This window comes from Giraffa tippelskirchi, chromosome 1, assembly GCF_054371585.1.
Source record: "Giraffa tippelskirchi isolate mGirTip1 chromosome 1, T2T-mGirTip1v1.2.pri, whole genome shotgun sequence".
NCBI classification, from domain to species: Eukaryota; Metazoa; Chordata; class Mammalia; order Artiodactyla; family Giraffidae; genus Giraffa; species Giraffa tippelskirchi.
The window spans coordinates 220,734,628-220,760,766 of NC_137275.1; the positions used below are offsets into that span (position 1 = coordinate 220,734,628).

General features: G+C 44.6%; 1 protein-coding gene and 1 non-coding gene across 4 annotated transcripts in view; one reads left to right on the top strand and one right to left on the bottom strand.

Annotated features, from left to right (window-relative positions):
- Positions 1–26,139, bottom strand: part of ASTN2 (astrotactin 2) — a 989,820-nt gene that overhangs the window by 896,168 nt on the left and 67,513 nt on the right. The gene's annotated exons all lie outside the window — the stretch shown is intronic.
- On the top strand, positions 2,635–2,707 carry TRNAG-UCC (transfer RNA glycine (anticodon UCC)). The gene has a single exon. It is a non-coding gene; the product is annotated as a tRNA-Gly (tRNA).

Sequence of the window (26,139 nt, forward strand, 5' to 3'; positions counted from 1 at the left end):
TATCCGCAACAGGGGGACAACAGTGTCCACTCCAGGAGACACTGTGAGGCGTGCTATACGTGGTGGGCTCCCCTGATGCCTCAGGGATAAAGAACCCTCCTGCCAGTGCAGGAGACCTGGGTTAGACTGCGGGCTTGGGAAGACCCCCTGGAGAAGGAAATGGCAACCCACTCCAGGACTCTTGCCTGGGAAACGCCATGGACAGAGAAGCCTGGCAGGCTCCAGTCCAGAGCATCACAAGAGTTGGACACCACTTAGTGAATAAACAACAGCAACAACCAACTGGAAGCAGTAAGTCAGGGTTTCCTTTGACAGTGGGGAGAATTACGATATCAGCAAAGCCAGCCTCACTCTCTGCCTTCATCTCCTAAAATTCTGCTTCTACCCAACTGGTTCCCTGTACTCAACCCGGTTCAGTCACAGTGCCTGTCTTGCTAAGCTCCTTTTACACATGCCACTACGTTATGCTCACCATTGCCTCTCCCTGGAATTCTCTCCCCTAGACCTTCCTACAGCTCATCCTTCTCATTTTCCTAGTCTCTGTTCAATTGCCACTTGTTGGCAGAGTTTTCCTGATAATACTATCTAAAATAACAACCCCTCTTTTACCCTGCACCCAGGCATTCTATCACATTACCCCATTTTATTTTCTTCATAGCCCTTCCTGCTACCTTAAATGCCAAAGCTACATATTTATTTACTTGTTTATTGTCTATTTATTGCTGTGTTCCATAAAGATCTTACTGGATCCTTCTGGTTTTCTAGAATTAAAATGGTGGCTGGAACATAGTAGGTACTCAGTAAACATCTGTGGAAAGAGAAAAATGCTACACACTGCTACACTTTTCTGAACTGAATTCACCTTAAGCTCCTATATTTGGGAAGTACTAGGCTTGAATACAATATAAACATCCCAGTGTTAGGAAGGTCAATCTAATGATATACCCCTCAGTTAGGTGCAAACTTACTGGAACTCAGAAATCCTGTTTGGAAAGATCTGTTCTCTAATGACATTAATTGCCAAGAGCTGGCATTGCATTCAGAATGCAGAAAGCCCACTCCATTAATCTCTATATTAAATTAGACCTGCAAGGGACCTTGAACTCCCTCCCTACTTACATTTTGTTGACAGAGAAACTGAGGCTCCGAAAGCAGAATGGACATTCTCACAGTCTTTGGTACTTAATAAAGAACCACTTAAACCAGTCAAGTCATAAAATTCCAGCACCATAAGGTCCTTTAAAACCACCCCATCTGATAATACAGATGGGAGACCTCAGAGCAAGAGAAAAAAAAAATGGACTTGTCCAAAGTCACACAGCACGTCAGTGGTAGAATCAAGACTAGAACCCAAGTCTGTCTGTACCCAGACTTCCACTCTCCATGCTGCTCTCTGGAGAGAAAAAGAAAAGAAATTATTCCAGGCACATACTTAGCAATGCTCATAAATCCTGACAATATTAACAACACACGACAGCTTCGCTGAACAAATTGGCAGCCAGTGTAGGCAGCTTTAGGAGGCAAGAGGTCTTGGGGGGTAAAAAAGAAAAAGACCACCAGGCACACAGAAATCTTCGCATTCTGCTCTTTTCTAAGTCTTTCTATAAAACAAGGGCTCAGCTGGAGATATTGGGGTACAGTAAGAGTCTGAAAGAGGTGCATACATGATGGTGTGTGTATATGTGTGTGTGCGCGCACACACACACACACACACACACACACACACACACACAGAGCTCCCAAGAGACTGCATGCGGCATAATCTATTCGTAAGATGTCACTCATCTTTTATTCAAATTAACCTCCACCCCCCTCACGCCGAGATTAATTTGCTCTGTTTCCTTGACATTCAGCTGGGGAGATCAGAGAAGAATTAAAGAAAGTTCTTCAGGAGGTGAAAAGGGGAAGTCAGGGCTTCAGGGTAGGGGGAGCTTCCCTGGTGCTTCAGACGGTAAAGAATTCACCCGCAATGCGGGAGACCTGGGTTCAATCCCTGGCCTGGGAAGATCCCCTGAAAGAGGGCGTGGCAACCCACTACAGTATTCGTGCCTAGAGAATCCCCAGGGACAGAGGAGCCTGGCGGGCTACTCCATGGGGTCACAAAGAGCTGGACACAACTGAGTGGCTAAGGACAGCGCAGGGCTTCGGGGCCCTAGAAGCCTGGGTCATCAGCACCTGCTGCATTGCCTTCCCATGGGGACGAAGATGAAGCTTGCCTGCACCCTTTTTGGCTCCATCCTTGTCTCCAGATACTGGTGAGTAATAATAATATCTCAAGTCTACTCCATGCCTTGTGTGTGCTGACTGCTTTGCAAGCATCTTACCAAATCTCGCCAACTCACTGCCATCAAGGTCCAGCCAGCTCAGTCTTTCACAAGGTTTCTGGCCTCCCCGAGGATGTTTGATTCTTCACCCTCCAGCCAAATGGCTTCCAGAAGTAAAGGAAGCCACCTCATCACTCCTCCTGCTTACCAGATGGACTCTCATCCCTCTGTTCTGTACTCAGAAGTCCCAGGTCCCGCTGTGTCTGTACCCTCAGTGGAGATAGGTCACATCATTCTCCCACAACTGGAAGCTCGAGCTTCTGTGACAAGTTCTGCCATGAATGGTGAATTTAACAAGAAATGCAGGACTTCCCCGGTGGTCAAGTAGTTAAGACTCTGCACTTCCAATGCAGGGGCCTCGGGTTCAATCCCTGGTTGGGGAGCTAAGATCCTACATGCCCCATGATGTGACCAACAAATAAATAAATAAAAAGAAGCAAAAAACACTAGTTCTACACTCAAAAGTACGGACCTTCCACTGTCCCCCTTATCTGTGGATCTGTTTGTTGCCATTTGTATGAATAAATAAGCCATCTACCGTTATTTTTGGAAAGAGCAATATAAATAAATACATAAGAATAAAGAATGCTAACATTGAATTAATGAAGATGGGTTTTTAAAATACATATATGCAAATCACATTTAATGTGAGGAATCCAAGGAATCATACACATTCTTCCTGCACCTCTACCCCATGCAAAAAATTACCATGAATTCCTACATGAGTTCCTGTTTTACAGATGGGTCCACAGAGTGCAATGGGAGGCAGGCAGACAGAAGTTAAACGGCTCCTTCAAGGAATTAAAATTGTTTAGTTGCATGGCAATGACCTGTGACTTCTGGGTTCCAGAGATCAAAATCCCTGCACACTAGGCCCATCCAAACAATAACTGGTGAATTTATTAATATAACAGGGAGCAAAGGAAAGAGAGACCACTGTCATGAGTTTATTACACACCATATGTTGTACAAGACCATGGGCATGATCATGCCTGGCACTAGATGAGGCGATTTGCAAGCACTGTTTAATCCCGTTCTCTTTAAAAAACCCATGAAGTAAAAGAAGCATATCCATTTTTCAGATGAGGACATTAAGGATGAGAGTGAGAAAGCGACTTTATGGAGGCAGAAAAGCTTTTAAACCTAGTCAGTACATATGTCTAACTCTAACACGTGTAACTTTCACTGTTGAGACTCCCTCTTAATGAAGCAGAAGTCAGGTAATAAAGGGGGAAAGTCACAGGGAGTAAAAGTGGAGCATTCTCTGCAAATCATCAAGGAGGAGAGACTCTGTTTTAAGTGAAAAACACTGAGTATAGCACATTGAGTGAGCTCAGAGTCAAGGGGAGAAGTAGAAGCTCACACAAGTGTCCTCATGTCCAAGGAGGATGCAGGACAACAGACTGACCACTGCTCGTGACCCTGGGGAAGTTGATCTACTGGATACAGCAAGTGGGCTCATCTTTCCCCATGTCAGCAAAAGTCCATCTGAATCTAATTCTGTCCTTATTTATATGAAAATAAAACAAATAGAGAACTGATGACTCTCTATCTTTCTATCATTTACCTATCTATAATTTTACAATGTGAAATACCTTCAAGTCATTCTTTCATCTTCACAGACTACCTGGAGAGAATAGGAGGGTTAGGAAGATTCACATTTTTCAAGTAAGACAGTGAGCTACCAGCCCTCTATGTAATAGCTGCCTTTAAAAATATATATATAATTTTCTATTCACATTACCCTTTAGGGCACCTAATATTTTGAATCATGTTTAACATAACCTTAATGGATGTGTCCCTCCCCTATCTTTTAATTCCTCAAAATGAAACATGACCACTAATTCCTTCTTAGATCTCCACCGAAGGAGACAAGCACTCCCACCCCTAAGCTCTTCTCCATTTAGCTGCCCATCCATCCATCCATCTATGCAGATTAAAATCTATCCAAATTTTTTTTTTCAGATGGAATACTTTGTGATGGACTCTTATAAGACATGGTCCATGCCCTACAGGGCTTGGCAATTAGTCGTAACATACTCTAAGACACAGAAGAAAGTGACAGAGGCATTGAGGGTAAGAGAGAGAGATCTATCTCTGTGCAAAAGAAGTTAAAGCAAAGGGGGCGAGCAGGGTGGACCTCACTGCAGAGAGGGGAGAGCGGGGTAGACCTCACTGCAGAGGGGGGAGAGCGGGGTGGGCCTCACTGCAGAGGGGGGCGAGCAGGGTGGACCTCACTGCAGAGAGGGGAGAGCGGGGTGGACCTCACTGCAGAGGGGGGAGAGCGGGGTGGGCCTCACTGCAGAGGGGGGAGAGCGGGGTGGGCCTCACTGCAGAGGGGGGAGAGCGGGGTGGGCCTCACTGCAGAGAGGGGAGAGCGGGGTAGACCTCACTGCAGAGGGGGGAGAGCGGGGTAGACCTCACTGCAGAGGGGGGAGAGCGGGGTGGGCCTCACTGCAGAGGGGGGAGAGCGGGGTGGGCCTCACTGCAGAGGGACGCTCTCACTTGCTATGCACTCAGTACGTATCAGGCACCATACTAGGTGTGTTTCATTTATCATCATACTTTTCACAATAAAATACTTCGATCATATGAGATACATACCGGGGGAAGGAGTGTCTTCTCTCCCCCACCCCCATCATGACCACTAATCTCCCAAGTTTTATCTCTTAAAAGGTTTGGTGAGACCTATGACTAGGATTGGACCACCTTCAGTTTCAGACTGGGCCACTGAAATGAAACAGCACACCCGTCCCTTTTCTACCTCTCCTGACACCACAGATGGATGGACAAATTCAATCCAACAGCTCTGATGGCTCTCTCTCATCAACCAGGAGAGTTCACGCAGCTATCCAGAGACAGCTAGACCCCACAGTCTAGACCGGTGGAGATGTGATGATGGAGGACTTGTAGACCTCACTTTGGGCTGCTGCTGAAGCTTCTGGCTTCATCTCAGCCTCCCGTATGAGCACTGCAAAGCATCCTTCTCCAGGTGCTCTTGAATCCTTCAGGAGAAAAAGAAGTGATAAACATGGCAGGATTCAAGCACTGCTGGGTTCGTAGCTACAAAATTGCCAAAATCTCCAGTCATTTTTCTCTTAGCAGTTGGTATTAGTATTGCCCATTTTGCCAACGGGGATTCCAAGGCTAGGAGAGGGCAACGGATTTTCTTTCAGGTCACAGATCTTTTAAGGGATAGAGTCAGGACAGGAATGCAGATGAGTCTAACTTCACAACAACCATTCTTTCTACCATGTTGGAGATGGGATTTGAAGGATACAAATGATCTCTGTATTACAGAGGCAAGAGGAGCAATGGTAACCCTCTTCCACCCCCAAAGATCCACTGAGATATCTCACACTCACTCACACATACACTCACTCACACACACACACACACACACACAGAGTGTCTGTTGCTGCCACATCTCTGATGTCATCACACCAGCAGAGAAACACCATGCTTTCTCTTGGAGAAACTTTTTTCTCTGTTAAGAAGAAAGAATCCAACAGCTTCCTCGAGACCCATTTTTCATACAATTAATGTCAGGCCTCCCATGTTTCCTAATGAAATCTGACACTAACAGAGAAAAATGGATACATTAATATTGAGTTCATTAGTAAATACATTACCCAAATGTTTGGGGTGAGGGGAGGAGGAAGGTGAAGGAAGGAAGAGAAAGGGGGAGAGAGGCACACATACCCACTCAGCTATTCTGACGAGAGCCTCTCCGAGGACCAGACGCTCATCAAATATTTATGGATTTTAATGCACTGATCTGTTAAGTCTGGAAATATTCTCTATTACCAAAAAATAATTTTTTTAAAAGAAGAGATAGAGAAGACTCAACCTGATGCTCTAGCATTGTACTGAGATAGGAACTAAAGCTCGTTGGGAAGAAAATGGAGCCCAGAGAGAAACTTTTTTTCCTGGGATACACAGATATCAGATCTCCAGAGACAGCATACCCTATCCCTTACTCACATACCTCCAGGCCAACAGAAAGACACACAGAAAAGAGAGAAGGTGTGGCCATGCAAGGAGAGATATTAGGCTGGCAGGAAGAGAGGTTATAAAAGAAAAATGCCTGTGTATGATGTTAGATTCTCCTCCTACCCCAAAGAATCCATCAGTTGCCTCGTGGCCACCAGTCTCTTCCATGCTAAGCCTTGTGTGGGGAGTGAAGCCAAAATAGCAGCAGAAATATGTAGTCCCAACCCACAGAGCAGAAGGGTCTCCGTCTGCCCCTTTCTCGGTCACTACCTTGGACAGCTCCCCTTACTTCCTGCCCCTGTTAAAGAGTTAGTCACTTAGTCGTGTCTGACTCTTTGCGACCCCATAGACTGTAGCCCACCAGGCTCCTCTGTCCATGAAATTCTCCAGGCAAGAATACTGGAGTGGGTAGCCATTCACTCTCCGGGGGATCTTCCTGACCCTGGGATAGAACCCCAGTCTCCTGCATTGCAGGTGGATTCATGACCATCTAAGCCACCAGGGAAGTGCAAAGGAGATGCTGATGGCAGTTTGAGACTGCTTCACAGAATCCCTGCCTCCATGGTCAAATGAGGTGACAGGCAGGAAACCCTTAATATAAACTCTAAAGTACTATAAAAGGCATGACTGTGCTGTTTTTGGAAGAGATCCCCAGCCTTTTATGTCTATATGATGAGCTGGGAAGTAAACGCAAAAGGAGCCAGGACAGCCGTCCCGGCTCTGCCAGCTATTATCTGTGACCTTGAGAGGCTACTACATGGGACCTTCATCCCTCTGCGTCTCAGCTCAACCACCAGCAACACAGCCAGCCTGGACCACTGCTTGATAACCCTTCAGGACCTTCGCACAGCCTCGTGCCTCTGACATCTCAGAGGAGATTTCAGGAGGAGGCTGGCCATGGTGCTGGCTTCTCTAAGAGAACCAAGACTACCCTCGGTTAAGTTTGGAGTGGAGAGAGAGAGCATTGGACGGCTCTCAGAACTACTGCAGCTCTCACATTTCGTGAGATGGGACATTTTGTGTCTCTTAAAAGTCCTTGAGCAAGGAAATCTCATGTCATGCTCTGAGGAGGAAACACCTTAATAAAAGCGAGGACAGAAAGAAAGAAGGAAATAGTCCAGGTAGAAATGGGCCCTGGAGAGAGTCGGCGTTCATGAATCAAATAGTTCCTTCTCCGGTCTCTGCCTTTCAGCTCTGTTATGGGCACTTGATTCAGTGAGATAGGAATGATCTGCCAAAACATTTTTACACACAAGAGACAGAGATACACAGACAGATGGTGAGAGACAGAGGCAGACACAGCCTCCAAGCTAAAGGCAGTAACTTCCCTGTTCTTCATGAGCAGGAGGTTAAGAAAACAAAAAGAGGAAGAAAAGACGAACGCGTAAACCAGCAAACAATCAGGGAGAAAAGACAATGCCACGTTCAGAGCAGGGTCTCTGTATTCCAAAAAAGCAGTGACATTTCCTTAAACGGCAAGATGAATCCTTTCATATAGGCCTTTTTCATGTGGGTCTCTGGCCACCCAATTTATCAGCAGAGAGAGAAATGCATGGAAAGAAGGCACACAGTGTAGGGGAGGATGCAAAGCGGGAACCAAAAATGCATTTTGTGCCCCAAATCTCCTAATGTGAAAAGCGAGAGGTCTCCGAGGAGTTCATTTCACGTCTCATCCATCCCAAGAGTAATGGGAAAATCCCGCCTTGTTTCTGCAAAATATTAGCACACACTGTGTGCCCCAGACACTCAATTCCATTAGACATAATGGAACAAGATTGCCCCAGAAGTTGTTTTCAATTGCTTGAGTGCATCCTGCATTTAGGGAAACAAGAACACACGAGCTGTCCGACTCAAGTGGAAGTGGGGACCCGAGTTTGTAACAATGGCCACGGCTATTTTCTGGTATGGATGGTTAGCTGGACACCTGGTCAGATATCACCTCTCCCCACGGCTGAAGAGGTCATCTTCCGCATCTCCGTTTCACAACATCTCTTATAGAGCAGCGCACAGCTATTCATTAACTGTCGGTAACCGAACACAGGTCTCTGATCAGCCCGCACCCACCACAAGTCTGTTCTGTGGATGCCATGATCAGGTTCAGAGCTGTGAGAACGCATCAGCTAAAGTGCCAGATGGTCAGGAGCTTGAATCCCCTATCCTGCCACTCCGAGCTGCTTGACTGTTGGCAAGTCACTTAGCCCTGCTGAAACTCAGTTTTATCTGGTGAAAAATGAAATACAAAGGATACGTGCTTGGTGAGATAATTCAACTTAATGTGGCAAGGACAGTGGAAAGCCTGGGGGGAAGCACAGGGAACTTGGGAAAGGCTAGTTTGCAGTGAACTGGAGCTTCCCAGAGTGAGTCTTCTCTGGATCCCCCTCCTCTATGTGGGCTGAGAGTTGGGTTTTCAGTACCAGAAAGAGGAGCTCAGGGATCCCTTGTTTAACTCACTGTGCTGCCACTGATTAACCAGAACATGAGGTCATTGTTTCCCCTGGGGTGAACCTATAAGTGAGGGGGGAGGGTGGACTTGCCATGTAATTTAACAATTTTCAGGTTGTGTTTTTAGAACAGAAGTATTTCTTCCAACACAGCTTTACCCTAGAAGTACAAGTAGTCGCGCGTAGAAAATGAGAGTATGGGTGTTTTTGTGGGCCACCCTTATACAAGTGCCCCCATCTTCAGAGGCATCTCTCCTGAAGAACCCCAGACCACTGTGGACTACAATGAGAAAACACACTGTCTCAGTGACCCTGAGGTCCTGTCTAAGGACATCTGGTGAGACCACAGAGGAGTGCTGCTGTGGGAATTTCAGGGGCTTGGTGTGCTGGACAGATCTTTCCTGACTTCCACTTCCAAAGCTGGCTTCTGATCGGGATGCCTACTGGTCATAATTGCTCCTTCACCCTCATCACAAAAAAGCCAAGGCAGGAAGAGCTGATATGAGAAGCAAAGCTTTAGGAAACAAGAGACAGACAAAAGGAATTCTGTCCACCGTCATTTCATTCCCACACAGGGGCAGTGTATCTCCTAAGCGGCCATCCCTGTGCAGGGCTAGAAACACACAAATATCATTATTGTTTATATTTGTTTCCTCTGACTGCTATGACAATTTATCATGAATTTGACAAGTTAAGCCAATAGAGATTTATTCTCTCACATTTCTGGAAACCAAAAAAATCCAACATCAGTTTTACTGGGCCCAAAGCAAAGTGTCAGGAGGGCCACGCATCCTCGGGAGGTTCTGGGGGAGAAGCTGCTCCTTGCTTCTTCCAGCTTCTGGGGGCTGCCAGCATTCCTGGGCTTATGGCTGCATCACTCAATCTTGGCCTCCTCCACTTCTGTCTAAAGTCAAGTCTCCTTCTGCCTCCCTCTTACCAGGATGCTTTTAATGACTTTTAGGTCTCACTTAGGTAAAACAGTATAATCTCCCCATTTCAAGATCACCAATTTAATTATACTTGTAAAGACCTTTCTTCCTTATAAGGTAACATTCACAGTTTCCAGGAATTATGATGTGGACTTTTGTGTCTGTGGGGGCGAGGGGGAGGAGGGCATTATTTAATCCACCATACTGTTGTTCTTTATTCATAGTCGCAGAGCAAACTTTAGGGATGCAGACACGTACACCTGACAATTCACCTTGAAAGCTTTTTAAACTCTGCAAACAAAACATCTCCAGGGCCCCTTTGTCACTTTGCTCATCTGTTCCTTTTGTTGGAACTACACTCAGCCTACTCACCCTTAAGAATCTGTTTGAAAATAACTCATCCAAGAAGATTTCTCAAGTCCCCCCAGTGCCTGAACTCACTTTTCCTGGGAGAGACACACAGAAAACAGTAGCTGGACTTGCATGATGTCACTGGGAAGTGGTATCCACAGATACTGTTTGTGCAGCGCTAAGACTCAGGCATTGAACTGATGCTTCAATGAGCAACCTCAATGCATCCTTACAAACACCCTCTGAGGTAGATCTTCTTGTTTCCATGCCCATTTACAGGGATGGGAATACTGAGACTTGGAGAGGTTAAGTAATTTAAGGTGCCCAAGATGGATCAACCAACCAGGGGTGGAAAGAATATTCCTGCCCCACCCACATATGCGGTCTCAGGATCCCAGCTCTCAATACAATCTATACTTCCTACTTCCCTGCTCACTGCCTTCCTCCTGGGACCACTCTACTCTGTATTAATTAGTTCTATACCAACTTTATCTTTCCTTCTAAGATGTGCCTTTCTTAAAGGCTGAACTAGGGCTTTCTGCTTCCCAGGTGGCGCTAGTGGTAAAGAACTCACCTGCCTATGCAAGAGATGTAAGAGACAAGAGTTTGCTCCCTGGGTCGGGAAGATCCCCTGGAGGAGGGCATGGCAACCCACTCCAGTGTTCTTGCCTGGAGAATCCCCATGGACAGAGGAGCCTGGCGGGCTACAGTCCACAGGGTCGCAAAGAGCTGGACTCGACTGAAGCGACTTGGCACACACAGCACAGTGCTTTCTGCAGGTTTGCACTCATCCTGCCTCTGGACTAATCCCAGGTGCCATGAATAAATTAATAAGGGAAAAATAAATAAAATGAGAAAATTAAGGAAGAAGAGATCAAGGAAGGCAGGGAGAACAGGAGAAAGTAGAAAGGGGAAGGAGGAGGGGTGAAGGGCTGTGACTACTCAGAAAGTATCACCCAGAGATTCTGCCACTTTGACGTTACTCCAAAAATTCCTGAAGCAGGGAAAGCAACTCCCAAAGTGGCCCTGTCATTAGTGCTAGCAGAGAGGCAGACAGAAAGAGGGAGAAAGGGAATAAGAGAAGTGGGACAGGGGAAGAGAAAGAGAGGAGGAGACAGAGCTCCAGCATAGCATGACTGAGAAAACAAGTCAGAAAAATTACACAACCATCTACACAAACACTTGGAAGGAAAACCCATCGCCCAAAGCAACATTAGCCAGAGACAATTAAACCCTACACCAGGGCACAGCTAGTAAGACTTCAAAGCCCTCTGCATAAGGAAATGAATCCTGCAGGCAGGGTGGGAGCTAGGACACCTTGTGCCGAAGGCGATGAAAGCACAGGCTGAGTGGAGGGGCTGGAGCTGTAAGGAGCCTAGAACCCCAGAGACCCTGTCCCACCCCAGCTTCCTTCACCCTCAGGAACCTGGGAGCCCCCAAAAGGAAAAGGGCCTTGTTCAGCATCACAGACGTCTGGGGAAGCTGTGTGGATTCTGGAGGACAGCGGTGTCCCTGGGTGGCCGTGTTAATTTGTGTGTGTACACCACCCCCGGCTCTCACACCCCCCCAGAGTGACAAGCTCTCCCTGCATGGAAGCCCTCTCTCCTTCTTGCACTTTCCCCTCCTTCTGGATGATTTATTTTGTTTTCACTTCTTCATCTCTCCCAGCCCGAAGCAAAGGAAAGAGGAGAGAAGGAACACGAGTTTCAACTCTAGACCTAAGAGTAATGAAAAGCGTGAGGCAAGAGGAGCCAGGGGGAGAGGAGCGGCGGGGGGAGGGACTGTGAGCAATCCTAATACCAGCGCTGCCCTCCCATCGCCCATTCCTCCTAAGGGCTCCAACATGGTTTTCATCCAAACATAAATTAGCTTCATTTATTTATTTTTTTCTCCAGAATGTGGAAAGCAACGCTGACACATGTAGCCTGCACAAGGGTGGAGGACATTTCCCGCCCATCCCTACCCCAGGGCACGGACAGGCTGCGGTTGACTGAAGAGACCCAGGGCCCTAAGGGAGCTGGGATGACAGTTGGGAGGGCCCATCAGAATCAAAGACACCACCCACCCTGTGTTCTGCCTTGGAGCTCTGTTTGCTGCAGCACAAAGGAGCCAACCAAGGGACGGCTCTGTGGAGTCACACTTGGTTATGTCTGTTTACTTCTCTTTGTTACACATACATCCATAAGATGGATGAGTCTCACAGAAACTCGCCTGTGTCTAGTGAATCTTCCAGCCTGCAAAGCTGGCCCTTAATTACTGTTTGTTTGTTGTTCAGTTGCTAAGTCATGTCTGACTCTTTGCAACCCCATGAACTGCAGAATGTCAGGCTTCCCTGTCCTTCACTATCTCCCAGAGTTGCTCAAGTTCATGTCCACTGAGTCGGTGACGCCATCCATCCATCTCATCCTCTGTCGTCCCCTTCTCCTCCTGCCCTCAATCTTTCCCAGCATCCGGGTCTTTTCCAGTGAGTCAGCTCTTTGCATCATGTGGCCAAAGGATTGGAACTTCAGCTTCAGCAACAGTCCTGTCAATGAATATTCAGGGTTGATTTCCTTTAGGATGGACTGGTTGGATCTCCTTGTAGTCCAAGGGACTCTCAGGAGTCTTCTCTAGCACCAGCTCTTAATGCTCACTCTTTTTTTTTTTTTTAGTTATTACTATATTTTACATTCATTTTATTCATGCAACCAGTATATGTTGAGTGCCTAACATGTGTCAGACGTAGACTAGGTTTCAGATGCTCAGAGAGAAAAAACAGACAGACCAGATCCTTGTCCTCACGGATGTGTATGTAACAAAGGGAAGGAAACAGACATAAGCAAGTGTGACTCCGAGTCACAGCTGCTTTGTGAGAGCTCCCCAGGTACCGTGCACAATTCTAAGTGTTTCAGATGTAGTAAATCATCTCACTCTCACAAAATTCCTGGAAGAGAGAGGAGCAAACTGTGACTCAGAGACTACAAACTTGCCTAAGGTAGCACAGCTGTGAGGGGGCAGAGCTGGATTTTCAAACCCAGGCAGGTTGGCTTTTAACCAAAAATCAAAACAAAGCAAAACACGACCTGCTATATAAACACAAGGAACTGTATTAGTATTTGATGAATGAAATGAAAAATGAGAAAGAATTATAATGAAAAAGAATCTGCAAAAGAATGTCTGTGTGTGCATATAATCATTTTGCTATACACCTGAAATATTGTAAACAAACTATTCTTATAAAGTTGAGAATATCCCCTGGGTCGGGAAGATCCCCTGGAGAAGGAAATGGTAACCCATCCAGTATTCTTGCCTGGAGAATCCCATGGACAGAGGAGCCTGGTGGGCCACAGTCCATGGGGTTGCAAGAGTCAGACACAACTGAGTGACTAAACCACCACCATTCATATAAAAATTAAAAACAAATTTTTTTAAAGTACATGGCTACAATTGGTGTTAAATACCAGAGGAAATGAACAGGATTCAGTGATAGAGAATAACTGAGGCAGGGAAGGTTTTGGACAGGATGGTCAGGGAGGGCTTCTCAGAGGAGGAAACATCTAACAGGAAGGAGGTGATAGATGAGAAGCTGGCCATGAGAAAAGCAAGAGAAAAGATGGCTTCAAGAAAACCTGCATGCTCCCTTAGCCCATTCTCTCTTATCTCAACTTCTTTCTCTTCTACCCCATCCCTGTACTCTGGGGCTCCCTCCATTACCAATATTCTCCATTCTATAGTTTTCTCTCTCCCGGTCTTACACCCTCTGAGTCCCATTAATCAGCTCCCTGCCCCCATTATGCAGGTCTTCTTGTGGTTCCTGCTCTGGCCTGTATTTTAGTCTTCATTCTGCAGTTAGGTAAACTAATGGGCAGAGAAAGGAAAGGAGAAGGCATGATGGCACCAGGCATCTTCTGGATTTATCTTGTCTAGTCTCCTGTGGAGACTCAAGGGTGTTATGATGTTTGCCCAAAGCTACATGGCCCGTGGGTGTTACAGTCAAGACTACGGGCCGTGGGTGTTACAGTCAAGACTACATTTGTGTACACTCATCCTCTGTCCAAGGCAGCACCCTATTCCACCAGCATTCTAGGTACTTTTTCAAAGGATTTGTAGATATCAAATCAAGGTAAAGCACAGAAAACTAGGAAATTGCTCATGACCAATATAGCATGTATTAGTTTCTTCAGGTAGAACCCAAATCTATATATCATACCAAGCCGTGAACTTGACCACCTGGTTACAAAGCATTTTCCCACCGATCATCCAGACTAACATGCTCGCCTTCACTCACTCTCTAGACTTCTATTATCACAGTGCAGGAAGGGTTGCCCAGTTCTCTCATTTTGCAGACACGGAAACTGAAACCAAGCCAAGAACAGAAGCTTGGCTTACTGATAAATCATTAAGCAGAAATAAACAATTAAATCGCCTTCATATGTTGAGGAAGAATATACGTGCCTTGGATTTTTCTCCTCCATCTCTTTCTCTTGTTGGTGATGTGAATGAATTTGCCCTAAGCAATCTCTGTATTCTCAAGGGGGTGTAAATACTACAAGGGTATTGCAATCGCATAGACTTGGGTTCAAGCTCTATCACTGCCAACTTTGACCAGTTTACTTAACTTCTCTGAGCTTAAGTTTCATCATCTGTAAAATGGGGACACTCACACCTACATATTTAAGGTTGGCATGAGGATTATTGGGGAGTCATGAGAAGAATTGGGCATGATGCTGACAAACACTCTGTGCTCAATACAGGGGTGATCCCTTTAACTTTGGGGGAAAATGAAATCCCACCAAAGTCAGGGATGCAGTTAAGTATCACACTAGCTGGAGCTTATGAGTCTACCACCAACCTACAACCCTGCAGGGTATCCCGCTGCTTCAGTGGTATGTGCTACCTGAGGCTGGGTGACCTGGTGTTTCTGGTACCCATGGACATCCACGGAGCGGTTTTGGAGTGGTAATTGTGGAATATTTAATGGAGGTGCAGTCAAGGAGAAAAGGCACATGGCTCCAAAATCATTCAGGGGATGCCAGTTCAGAAGCACTCTCTAGAGGCGAATTTTTTGAGTGTGACACTTTTAGAAATTACTACCTAAACACATTATACTGGTAGCATACTTGTAAATGGCTCTCAATAATCACAGAGGCACTTCCAGTTCAGTGTCTCATTTGCTCTCACCACCAGCCTGGGAGGTTTTCTGTTATCCAACAGTTAGCTGCATACTTAGTCCTCCTTACCCTCTCATGACAGTCCTTTCTGTCAGTCCTACCATGAGTCCCATTGTATCAATGAGAAAACCATGGTTCAGAGATGTTAATGATCTTCTCAAAATCACACAGCTATTTAAGTAAGGTCTTCCGCTTTGTCTAGGGTGATTCTCTTTCCCCACCATACTCGATGCTTTGTGTTAGTCACTCAGTCATGTCCAACTCTTAGCAACCCCAAGGACTGTAGCCCACCAGGCTCTTCTGTCCATGGAATTCTCCAGGCAAGAGTACTGGAGTGGGTTGCCATTCCCTTATCCAGAAGATCTTCCCGACACAGGGATTGAACCCAGGTCTCCTGCACTACAGGCTGATTCTTTACTATCTGAGCCACCAGGGAAGCCACACTCAATGCTTTATCTTTTATATATACATAGGCCTTTCTGGAAATTAAAAAAAAAAAAAAAAAGTAATAAAAAGTGAGAAGATAATGGCTATAGCCATACAAAGACAGCAATTTCTCAAGGGCAGAGAAGGTGTGAATTGCTAAAAGGAAACAAAAAGGTACATCTGACCTCATGCTTCTCAGGCAAAGCACTTAGCACCAGATGGACAAGGGCCAGGGACCTAGGGCTTACACGTCCAGCTTTCTGAAAACTAAAATGCCGTAGTCATTTAGATTCCAAAGCCCTGTGTGTGCTGCTTAGCTGGAACCTAGAGAAACCAAAAAAAAATGCTAATCAGAGAGTCTATTACCAGATCAGGAGATTACACTTAACTTACATTCTCATTACTTTTAATGTTTCCAGCCAACACTGCTGCATCAATCTTAGAATCAGCAAAGGAGCACAATCTATTTATATTTAGGTAGGCAGGTAACTGGGGAGGCCTGCTCAGCCTGGGAGTTCAGGTCAACCCTGCTCCCAGGATGGGGAGGGTTAATCAATGTGGCCAAAGGCAAAATGAAGCAAGGAGTCAAGGCAGTGTTCCAGCCTTCTCAATCTAAAATTCATCATGACTGCAGACAAAAAATACTGGTGATTAGCTGTATCTCCCTTTAAACTCGACCTATTCTCACTTCAGTTCTCCACTCTTTCTCATCCAAGTGATCCAGGAGGGGCTGGACAGTGTTCGTTATATGCTTATTTCTCCAAATGTGTTCTGTGGAACCCTACGCTTGTAAGACATTAATAGAAAAGAGAGTCTTCTGTGGTCAAATAATACTCCAATACTTTGGCTACCTGATGCAAAGAGCTGAATCATTTGAAAAGACCCTGATGCTGGGAAAGATTGAAGGCAGGAGGAGAAGGAGACGACAGAGGATGAGATGGCTGGATGGCATCACCGACTCAATGGACATGAGTTTGAGTAAACTCCAGGAGTTAGTGATGGACAGGGAGGCCTGGCGTGCTGCAGTCCATAGGGTCGTAGAGAGTGGGACATGACTGAGCGATTGAACTGAACTGATGGTCAAATAAACCTAGGAAATATTGAGACAAGCAAAGAGAAATGGGTCTATTTCCTGAAAAGCTATTCAAAATGTATTTCCTTGAGACACTGGTTTGTAATATGAATCTCTAATATGTCTGTATATGTGCGTGTCTGGGTGTAGATACCCACTTGTCCACACTTATTCTGGACCAGAGCTTGAAAAATCTGGTTTCGATCGTTCCAGCTTTACTCTTCTGTGGGAAAAAAAGAGAGGAGCAAGCAAAGACCTCAAAGTGTTTATTTGACAAGTGCCAGACACTTTGTGTAAAGGCAAGGGCTTCATTGCTATGATATTAAGTTGGAATATTTCATTAATAACTGATCTCTTAATTCATGTTTTATGATCCTGTCAGCAATAGAGGCATTTGTCTCTGCCAAAAAAGAAAGTGTGTGTAGCTCTAATCGTGTGCCTCCCCTCCCTCTGCCCCATTAACTTGGAAAGGAAGAATCACTGGAAAAGGTGGACGAAAGTCAAAACAATTGAGTTGTCTCTTTATGGATTTATCGAGTGGCAACTGGTGCCATAGAGAGAGCTAGGCGGGAGCGGCGAAGCATGCCGGGAAGGCCATTGATCATCAGGCATCGGGGTCAAAAAGGATTTTATCTTCTGTCCTCAAATCTAAATGGCACGCTGGAACACAGACGCAGCGGACGGGGGCTGAGAGCACTGGCAGACACTCAGTCCTCCAGGCACTGGCCCCTCCCACGGAGAGGTCTCCAAGGTCACCGCAGGGTAAAAGAACCCCATTTGGGAGAAGTTAAGATGGGGTTACATTTATTGCTGAGCATCTATCACAGACTAAATTCTGAGGATGCAGACAAATGAGACATGACCTCTGGCTTCTGGAGCCCACTGTTTAATGTGAGGGATGACAGGCAAGTGAATGCCAGTGGGTCAGAGGAAATGACGGAAGGAAACAGTTCCCAGGCTCTTAAGGGGCCAGGAAGGATTGGGAAAGGACCCAGTCATGCCCCCTCCAGGATGTGGAACTCGATTCCCCATCCCGCAGTTCAGGCTGCACGTGTGACTGGCTTCTAATTAAGAGAGTAGAGAAAACAGAAAACCGCTGCACACCACTGTAACCAGGGGATCAGGACGCCATCAGGTGGAGACCAGGTGCTCTCTGATACAGGACGACAAGGGCCCTTCAGCTCTGTGCTGTGCCTCCCCAGGCCCGCCTGCCTGCAGGCTGATCACGAGAAAACACACACAAACCCAAAATGAGGGAAATTCTAGACAACACATGACCAGTTTTTTTAAACAACTGTTAAGAAAGAATGGAAGGAAAGAGGGATGGAAGAAGGAAGGGAGGGACGGAGGAAGAAAGGAAGGAAAAAGGAAGAAATGATCACATATCAAAGGAAACCAAGGAGACACAGTCACTAAAAGCAACATGGAAACATGACTTGGGTCCTGGGAAAGAAAAAAGGACACTGGTGGAAATCATGCAAAATCTGAATAACGCCTGTAAGTTTAGTTAACAGCAATGTACAAAGGTTGATTTCCTAGTTTTGAGAAATATATCAAAGGTCGACATCTTACATGTACATGTGTAAGATGTCAACCTCAGGGGAAGCTGGGTAAAGCGTATGTGGAACGTCTCTGTACTATCTTTGCCAATTTTCTATATATCTAAGATCGTTCCAAAATTAAAAATTAAAGAAAATAAAAAGCTATGGTGCTTATGAAGGGTTTTGGGAGACTGATTACTCCTGTAAAGCAGTTTGAAGGAAAGGAATAAAAATCCTAGGAAGACACTGCTGTCAGACGAAAATGTGTGTACAGAGTGATGATCTGTTCAGAGCACTTTGTGTACCTGCTATGGCAGGAGGGCTTGTAGCGCAGTGGGAATGACGTAGAGTATCAGATAACAGCATAAAGAATCTTCTAGTTTAGGCAGAGGATGCTAGTGAGTCAACGAAGGATTTAGAGCAGAGAAAACCTGTCATATATGAACTCAATGTCAAGAAGGCAGGAGAGTCGGCAAAGACAACCAGCAAGCCTTGTTTAATCTGAAAGCAGCAAAATGGGGAAAACAGCAAGTAAAATCACAGAGAAGCCATCCTACGTGGGCCCAGCTCCGATGTGGCTTCTAAGCTGAGTCCTAGATGGGGAAAGGGAAGTGTTTCTCATACTTGGAGGCCTCGAAAGCATAAGGATCACAAACATGAAAGCTTGTTTGTTCTGCTTGCACACCTGGTGTGTACACTGCAACTCAGAGAATTTGGGGAAGGATTCAGGCAACTGGACACAACTGAGAAACGGAGTCACAAACATTAAGATAAACTCATGATGGCAAATTGATCACTAGATAATGAAGAAGCAGTGGGCTTTGGGGGACCAGATCATGGCAAACCCAACTCAAAAACCTTAATACCGACCCCGTGTTTTCAGAGTAAAGCCCAAACACCTAAGTCTGGCATTCAACGTCTATTATATCTGCAGTAAACTGCCTTTATATCACACTTTCTTCCTTGTTGTTTCACTACAGATATCCCAACTCCACATCCTACAAAAACAAAAAAAGTTGAATTTCCAATGCCTGTGCCCTTGTGTAATCTGTTCTCTTAGCATGAGCTGCCTTGACTTGAGCTCAAATCCTAATACTTTATGCACATGTCACTGCCTCCATGAAGGTCTCCCTGAACACAGAGTAAAAACTGTTTCAATTTCCTACATCCCAGCTCTCTGATGTATCTCTTTGAGGATTTAGTCCATTCCACTATGTTTTTGGTTAGCTGGGAGCATACATGACCATACCTTAACCAGTATCTATATTTCCACTACACCTTACACACAGGTATTTAGGTAAACAGTGCTGGGTGGCTACTCAATACTCAATCCCTCACCACATCTCAATAAAGAATGAAAAAGCTCCCTTCCCCAGATTCCACTGCAGATAGAGGTGACCGTGCGACTCACTTTTGGCTAATGAATCATAAGGTGAAACCTTTGAAGGCACTTCTGAAAAAGACTTTTCTTTTAATAGAGGAAATAGCTCACAAAGAGAGCTGTTTTCTGCCTGCCCTGTCTTCATTCTTGCTTTAAATTATATATTGTTTCATAAATCTTGGGGTGCTACGGCCTCCTGGAAACTCCAAGGAGAAGATCAAAAGAACCAGAGAGATTCCAGCCCCGGGTACTATAGTCTTGAGCTGCAAAGTCACCAACCTACAAACTTTTTGTCACATGAGATAACTAAACGTCCTCCCTTCTCTAAGCCTCCAGGATACAGGTAAAACTATCCCAAGAAAGGTGGTGCAATGGTAAAGAACCCACCAGCCAATGCAAGAGACACAGGTTCAACCCGTGGGCGGGAAGATCCCTTGGAGAAGGGAATAACTACTCACGCCAGTATTCGTGCCTGGAGAATTCTATGGACAGAGGGGCCTGGTGGGCTACTGTCCATGGGGTCACAAAGAGTCACATACAACTGAGCATGCATGCATGCATCCTAAGCAAGACACTACCTAATATCTTTTTATTTGAACTGAACATGAGAATGTTCTATCATTTGAGTTCCTTTAAGAGGAAAACCTGAACTTCTCAATGTATGTCCTTCAGAGAAAGGCAATCACTTGCAGCTCCGGGTCTATGCCTCCAGCCCTGGATGAAGAGAACGCAGAGTGTGACCCAGATAACAATTATTCTCTCATGTGAATTTCTAATCTGGCCCAGGAAATGCTACCCAAGGCCAAGTCATAATCTCCTTATGACTTCATCTACCCTTAAATGTCAAGTGCTGATTCTCGCCACACTTCCCGTGAGAGGAGTTAGTAGTTTAATGAGGAACATGGGCTGTCATCTGCATCCCAGGACTTGTGACACTGGAGAGGCATTATCTCCACCAACCTGGAACCTCCTACACATTAAACACACAGAGGTCAAATAAAATATTCCCCTCACATTCCACAGTCCAAGAATTAGAGCCGAGTTAACATTCCCAGAGAGAATCAACAATTGGCAACAGTTGCTGAGCTTCTAACACACAGGAGTCTAGGCACCAAGAGGGTGGTTAACAAAGATGGACAAAAGGGGGCAAGAAAATTAACAACTGGAGAACTGGAAACCTCATCTCAAGTGCTTTATCTTTGGTGAGTCTTCTAATCCTCAGCATATTTAAGGATTGATATATCCATATTATAGAAATGAAGCTCAGAAATTAAGTAGAATATTCAAAACAGCATCACTGAACCAAAAGGTGGAAAACTCTCAAATGTCCAACAGCAGATGAGTGGGTAAACCAAACATGGTATATCCGTAAAATGAAATGCCATTCAGCCATAAAGTTATTAAGTTCTCATATATGATACAACTTGGATGAAGTTTAAAGACATTACGCTATTAATATGTGAAAGAAATCAGACACAAAAGGCCAGATATTGAATGGTTCTACTTATGTTGAATATCTAGAATAGGTAAATTCATAGAGACAGAAGTGGATTAAGAATACTAGGAATTTGTATGTGTGTGTGTGTGTGTGTGTGTGTGTGTGTGTGCGTGCACCCATGTGTATGTGTGTGAATTGAGGAGCTATTGTTAATGGTTGCAGAGTTTCTGTTCGGGGTTAGGATTTTGGAGATAGTAGTGATGGTTGTCAACAATGTGAAAGCAACTAATGCCACTGAATTAACTGTACCCCGAAAAAACGGTTAAAATAACAAATTATATGTTATACATGTGCAGATACATAACCACGATTCTAAAAAATCGCATTGTTACTAAATGTTTCAACAGCTCAAAATGTAACTTTGGAGAATTCCCTGGAGGTCCAGTGGTTATACCACTTCCACTGAGAGGGGCCTTTGCTTGATCCCTGGTCAGGGAATTAAGATCCTGCAAGCTGCACAGCCAAAAACAAATAAAAAAATCTCTGACTCCAAAGTCTGCAATCTTTCCAGAAAACCGTATAAGAAGTTCTCAGAGATTTAATCCATTGCCGTCCAGTAGAACTTTCTTTGAAAATGGAAAATGCTATATTTGCACTTCCCAATATGGTTACCACGGACCAAATACAGTTAAATAAATAAATTTTAATTATTTGAATTACTTAATGTGTTTTACTAAATCATCAGAAAGTTATTTAGCGCATTCTAAGCCCTTAGATGTCTGTAACGGCCACTTGTTGAGCACCGCAGCCCAAGTGAAGCGTGGGTGGCGAAGGAAACAGTGTAACGAAACGGTGCGCCGGCCACTGAAGAGGTGAGACTATTTCAAATGAAGACCTCAGTGTTTAAAAAACGGTGGACACACTCGAAGCTTCAAAGATTATCAGCACAGCCTCCCATCTGTCTCCTTGGTTTTGGCTCATTTCTACCTCCAATCCAGCCATCAGGAAAATCAACCTTAACAACAGCATATCTGACTGTGTCACCTGCTTTATAAAAATTCTACTAAACAGGAATGCACAGACTAAGTGGAAGAAGCCAATCTGAATGTACTGTATGCTGTAGGATTCCAACTACATGACGTTCTGGAAAAGGCCAAACTATGGAGACAGTGAAAAGATCAGTGGTTGCCAGGGATTTGGGGAAGGGGGGAGGGAGGAACGGGTAGAAGACAGAGGATTTTTAGGGCAGTAAAACTACTCTATATGAATAAAAAAGGGCTGATATATGTTTTGTTAAAACTCACAAAACATAGAGACCAGGAGTGAACTTCAGTGCAAACTATGGACACTGGGTGACAATGGTGTGTCAGTGTAGGTTCATCAGCTGAAAATGCATTGCTCAGGTGGGGGATATTGGGAGTGGGGGATCCTGGAGGTGGAAGTGGGCATAGGGCATATATAGAACTCTGTGCTTTCTGCTCAATTTTTCTATAAACCTAAAACTGCTCTAAAAAGTAAAGTCAATAGGTGTGTGGGTTTATCTCTGGGCTTTCTATTTTGTTCCATTGATCGATATTTCTGTCCTTGTGCCACTACCATACTGTCTTGATGACTGTGGCTTTGTAGTAGAGCCTGAGGTCAGGCAGGTTGATTCCTCCAGTTCCATTCTTCTTTCTCAAGATTGCTTTGGCTATTCGAGGTTTTTTTGCATTTCCATACAAATTGTGAAATTATTTGTTCTAGTTCTCCGAAGAATACCGTTGGAAGCTTGATAGGGATTGCATTGGATCTATAGATTGCTTTGGGATAAATCCACGCACCTATGGACACCTTATCTTTGACAAAGGAGGCAAGAATATACAATGGAGAAAAGACAATCTCTTTAACAAGTGGTGCTGGGAAAACTGGTCAACCACTTGTAAAAGAATGAAACTAGAACAGTTTCTAATACCATACACAAAAATAAACTCAAAATGGATTAAAGATCTAAACGTAAGACCAGAAACTATAAAACTCCTAGAGGAAAACACAGGCAAAACACTCTCCGACATAAACCACAGCAGGATCCTCTATGACCCACCTCCCAGAATATTGGAAATAAAAGCAAAAATAAACAAATGGGACCTAATTAAAATTAAAAGCTTTTGCAAAACAAAGGAAACTATAAGCAAGCTGAAGACAGCCCTCAGAATGGGAGAAAATAATAGCAAATGAAGCAACGGACAAACTATTAATCTCAAAAATAGACAAGCAACTCCTGCAGCTCAATTCCAGAAAAATAAACAACCCAATCAAAAAGTGGGCCAAAGAACTAAATAGATACTTCTCCAAAGAAGACATACAGATGGCTAACAAACACATGAAAAGATGCTCAACATCACTCATTATCAGAGAAATGCAAATCAAAACCACAGTGAGGTACCATTTCATGCCTGTCAGAATGGCTGCTATCCAAAAGACTACAAGCAATAAATGCTGGAGAGGGTGTGGAGAAAAGGGAACCCTCTTACACTGTTGGTGGGAATGCAAACTAGTACAGCCACTATGGAGAACAGTGTGGAGATTCCTCAAAAAACTGGAAATAGAACTGCCATATGACCCAGCAATCCCACTGCTAGGCATACACACTGAGGAAACCAGACTTGAAAGAGACACGTGTACCCCAATGTTCATCGCAGCACTGTTTATAATAGCCAGGACTTGAAAGCAGCCTAGATGCCCATCAGCAGATAAATGGATAAGGAAGCTGTGGTACATATATGCAATGGAATATTACTCAGCCATTAAAAAGAATACATTTGAATCAGTTCTATCACGGTGCATGAAACTGGAGCCTATTATACAGAGTGAAGTAAGCCAGAAAGAAAAACACCAATACAGTATACTAACACATATATATGGGATTTAGTCAATTGGTAAAGATAACCCTGTATTCAAGACATCAAAAGAGACACAGATAAATAGAACAGTATTATGGACTCTATGGGAGAGGGTGAGGGCGGGATGATATGGGAGAATGGCGTGGAAGCATGTAAATTATCATATGTGAAACGAATCACGAGTCCACGTTCAATGCATGATACAGGGCGCTCGGGGCTGGTGCACCGGGATGACCCGGAGGCATGGGATGGGGAGGGAGGTGGAAGGGGGGTTCTGGAAGGGGAAAACATGTACACCCATGGTGGATTCATGTCAATGTATGGCAAAACAAACACAATATTGTAAAATTAAAAAATAGAAAATAAACTAACTTAAAAAAAAAAGTAAAGTCAATTAAGGGGAAAAAAAAAAAAAAACCACACACACTAAAAGGTAAAATGCCATTAAAATTCACTGATCTCCTGGCTCCTTCCTCTCCTCCAGTCCCTTTCTCTTTACTCCAGAGATTCATGTCTTATGCCAGCTCCCTAAACTCACCAGTAACTTCTCACCAGAGACCCTGTCTGCATATGCTATTCCCTCTGAGCTGAATGCTCCTCACCTCTACTACAGCTGCTTGGCTCATATCTTTTAAAAGCTGGAATCCCCCTCTTTGAACATTTTGTTGAGCCATGAAAACTGAGTTAATGACTCCCTCCTTTGCTGGTCATGCACTGAATAAATATCACCGCTTTTATCCTTGTTTTGTTACTGATCTTCTCTTCTAAGGATCTCTGGGTTGCTCCAGGGTAAAGTTTTATTCCTCCCCACTGGATCTGCATGATCTGGCCCCAGGCAAACCCTTGAGGTCTCACCACTCCCTCCCTCCAGCCAAGCACTGGCCTTCTCACCATCCTAGAACACGTGCACAACTCCGCCAGCTGCCAGCTTCCCTCTGCTAGAACCCACTCCCCAACTAACTCAACTCCATCAAAGTGCGTTCAGACTCCACCTCTTGAGGAAGCCTTCCCTGATTTCCCAGCCATCCCAGCTATGTCGTTGTTGTTCAGTCGCTTAGTCGTATCTGACTCTTTCAGAGCCCATGGACTGCAGCATGCCAGGCTTCCCTGTCCTTCACTATCTCCCGGGAGTTTGCTCAAGCTCAAGTCCATCAAGTCAGTGACGTTACCCAACCATCTCATTCTCTGTTGCCCGCTTCTCCTCCTATCCTCAATCTTTCCCAGCAACAGGGTCTTTTACAATGAGTCAGCTCTTTACATCAGGTGGTCAAAGTACTGGAGCTTCAGTATCAGTCCTTCCAATGAATATTCAGGGTTGATTTCCTTTAGGATTGACTGTTTTGATCTTGTTGTCCCAGGGACTCTCAAGAGTCTTCTCCAGCACATTGCAAAAGCATCAGTTCTTTGGTGCTCGGTCTTCTTTATTGCCCAGCTCTCACATCCATACATGACTACTGGAAAAACCAGTTTTGACTATATGGACCTTTGTTGGCAAAGTGATGTCTTTGGTTTTTAATGCACTGTCTAGTTTTGTCATAGTTTTTCTTCCAAGGAGCAAGCATCTTTTAATTTCATGGCTGCAGTCACCATCTGCAATGATTTTGGAGCCCAAGAAAATAAAATCTGTCACTGTTTCCACTTTTTCCCCTTCTAATTGCCATGAAGTGATGGGACTGGATGCCATGATTATAGTTTCTTGAATGTTGAATTTTAAGCCAGGTTTTTCACTCTCCTCTTTCACCCTCATCAAGAGGCTCTTTAGTTGCTCCTCACTTTTGGCCACTAGAGTGGTATCCCAATTATACGTTCTCAAAATATTCAATGCCTTCTCTATCAAGTCATTTACTAGAAATGTGTCTAAATACTTACTTATAAAAGTATTTGCTTAATTCTTATCTCCTTCTTCAGGCTTTAAGCTTCTATCCTGTTGTCTTTTTTTTCTCTCAGTTTTGTCTATGGTTCCTGCATATCAGAAGTTCCAAGTACATATGTGAATAAACAAGCTAATTTCTCTATCCTCCAGGGACCCCTCTAGGGTCCAGGTGCATGCTAATTATAATTTGTAAAGTAACTATTTCTTTTATCTCTCAGGGTCACAAAGAGTTCCTGACACAGAATGAGTGGTCAGCAAATTCAGTATTTGTTGCGTGAATGAATGAGTGAGAAATTCAGGAATCGTTGCATAAATGAATTGTTCCATTCCTTTGCAATAGA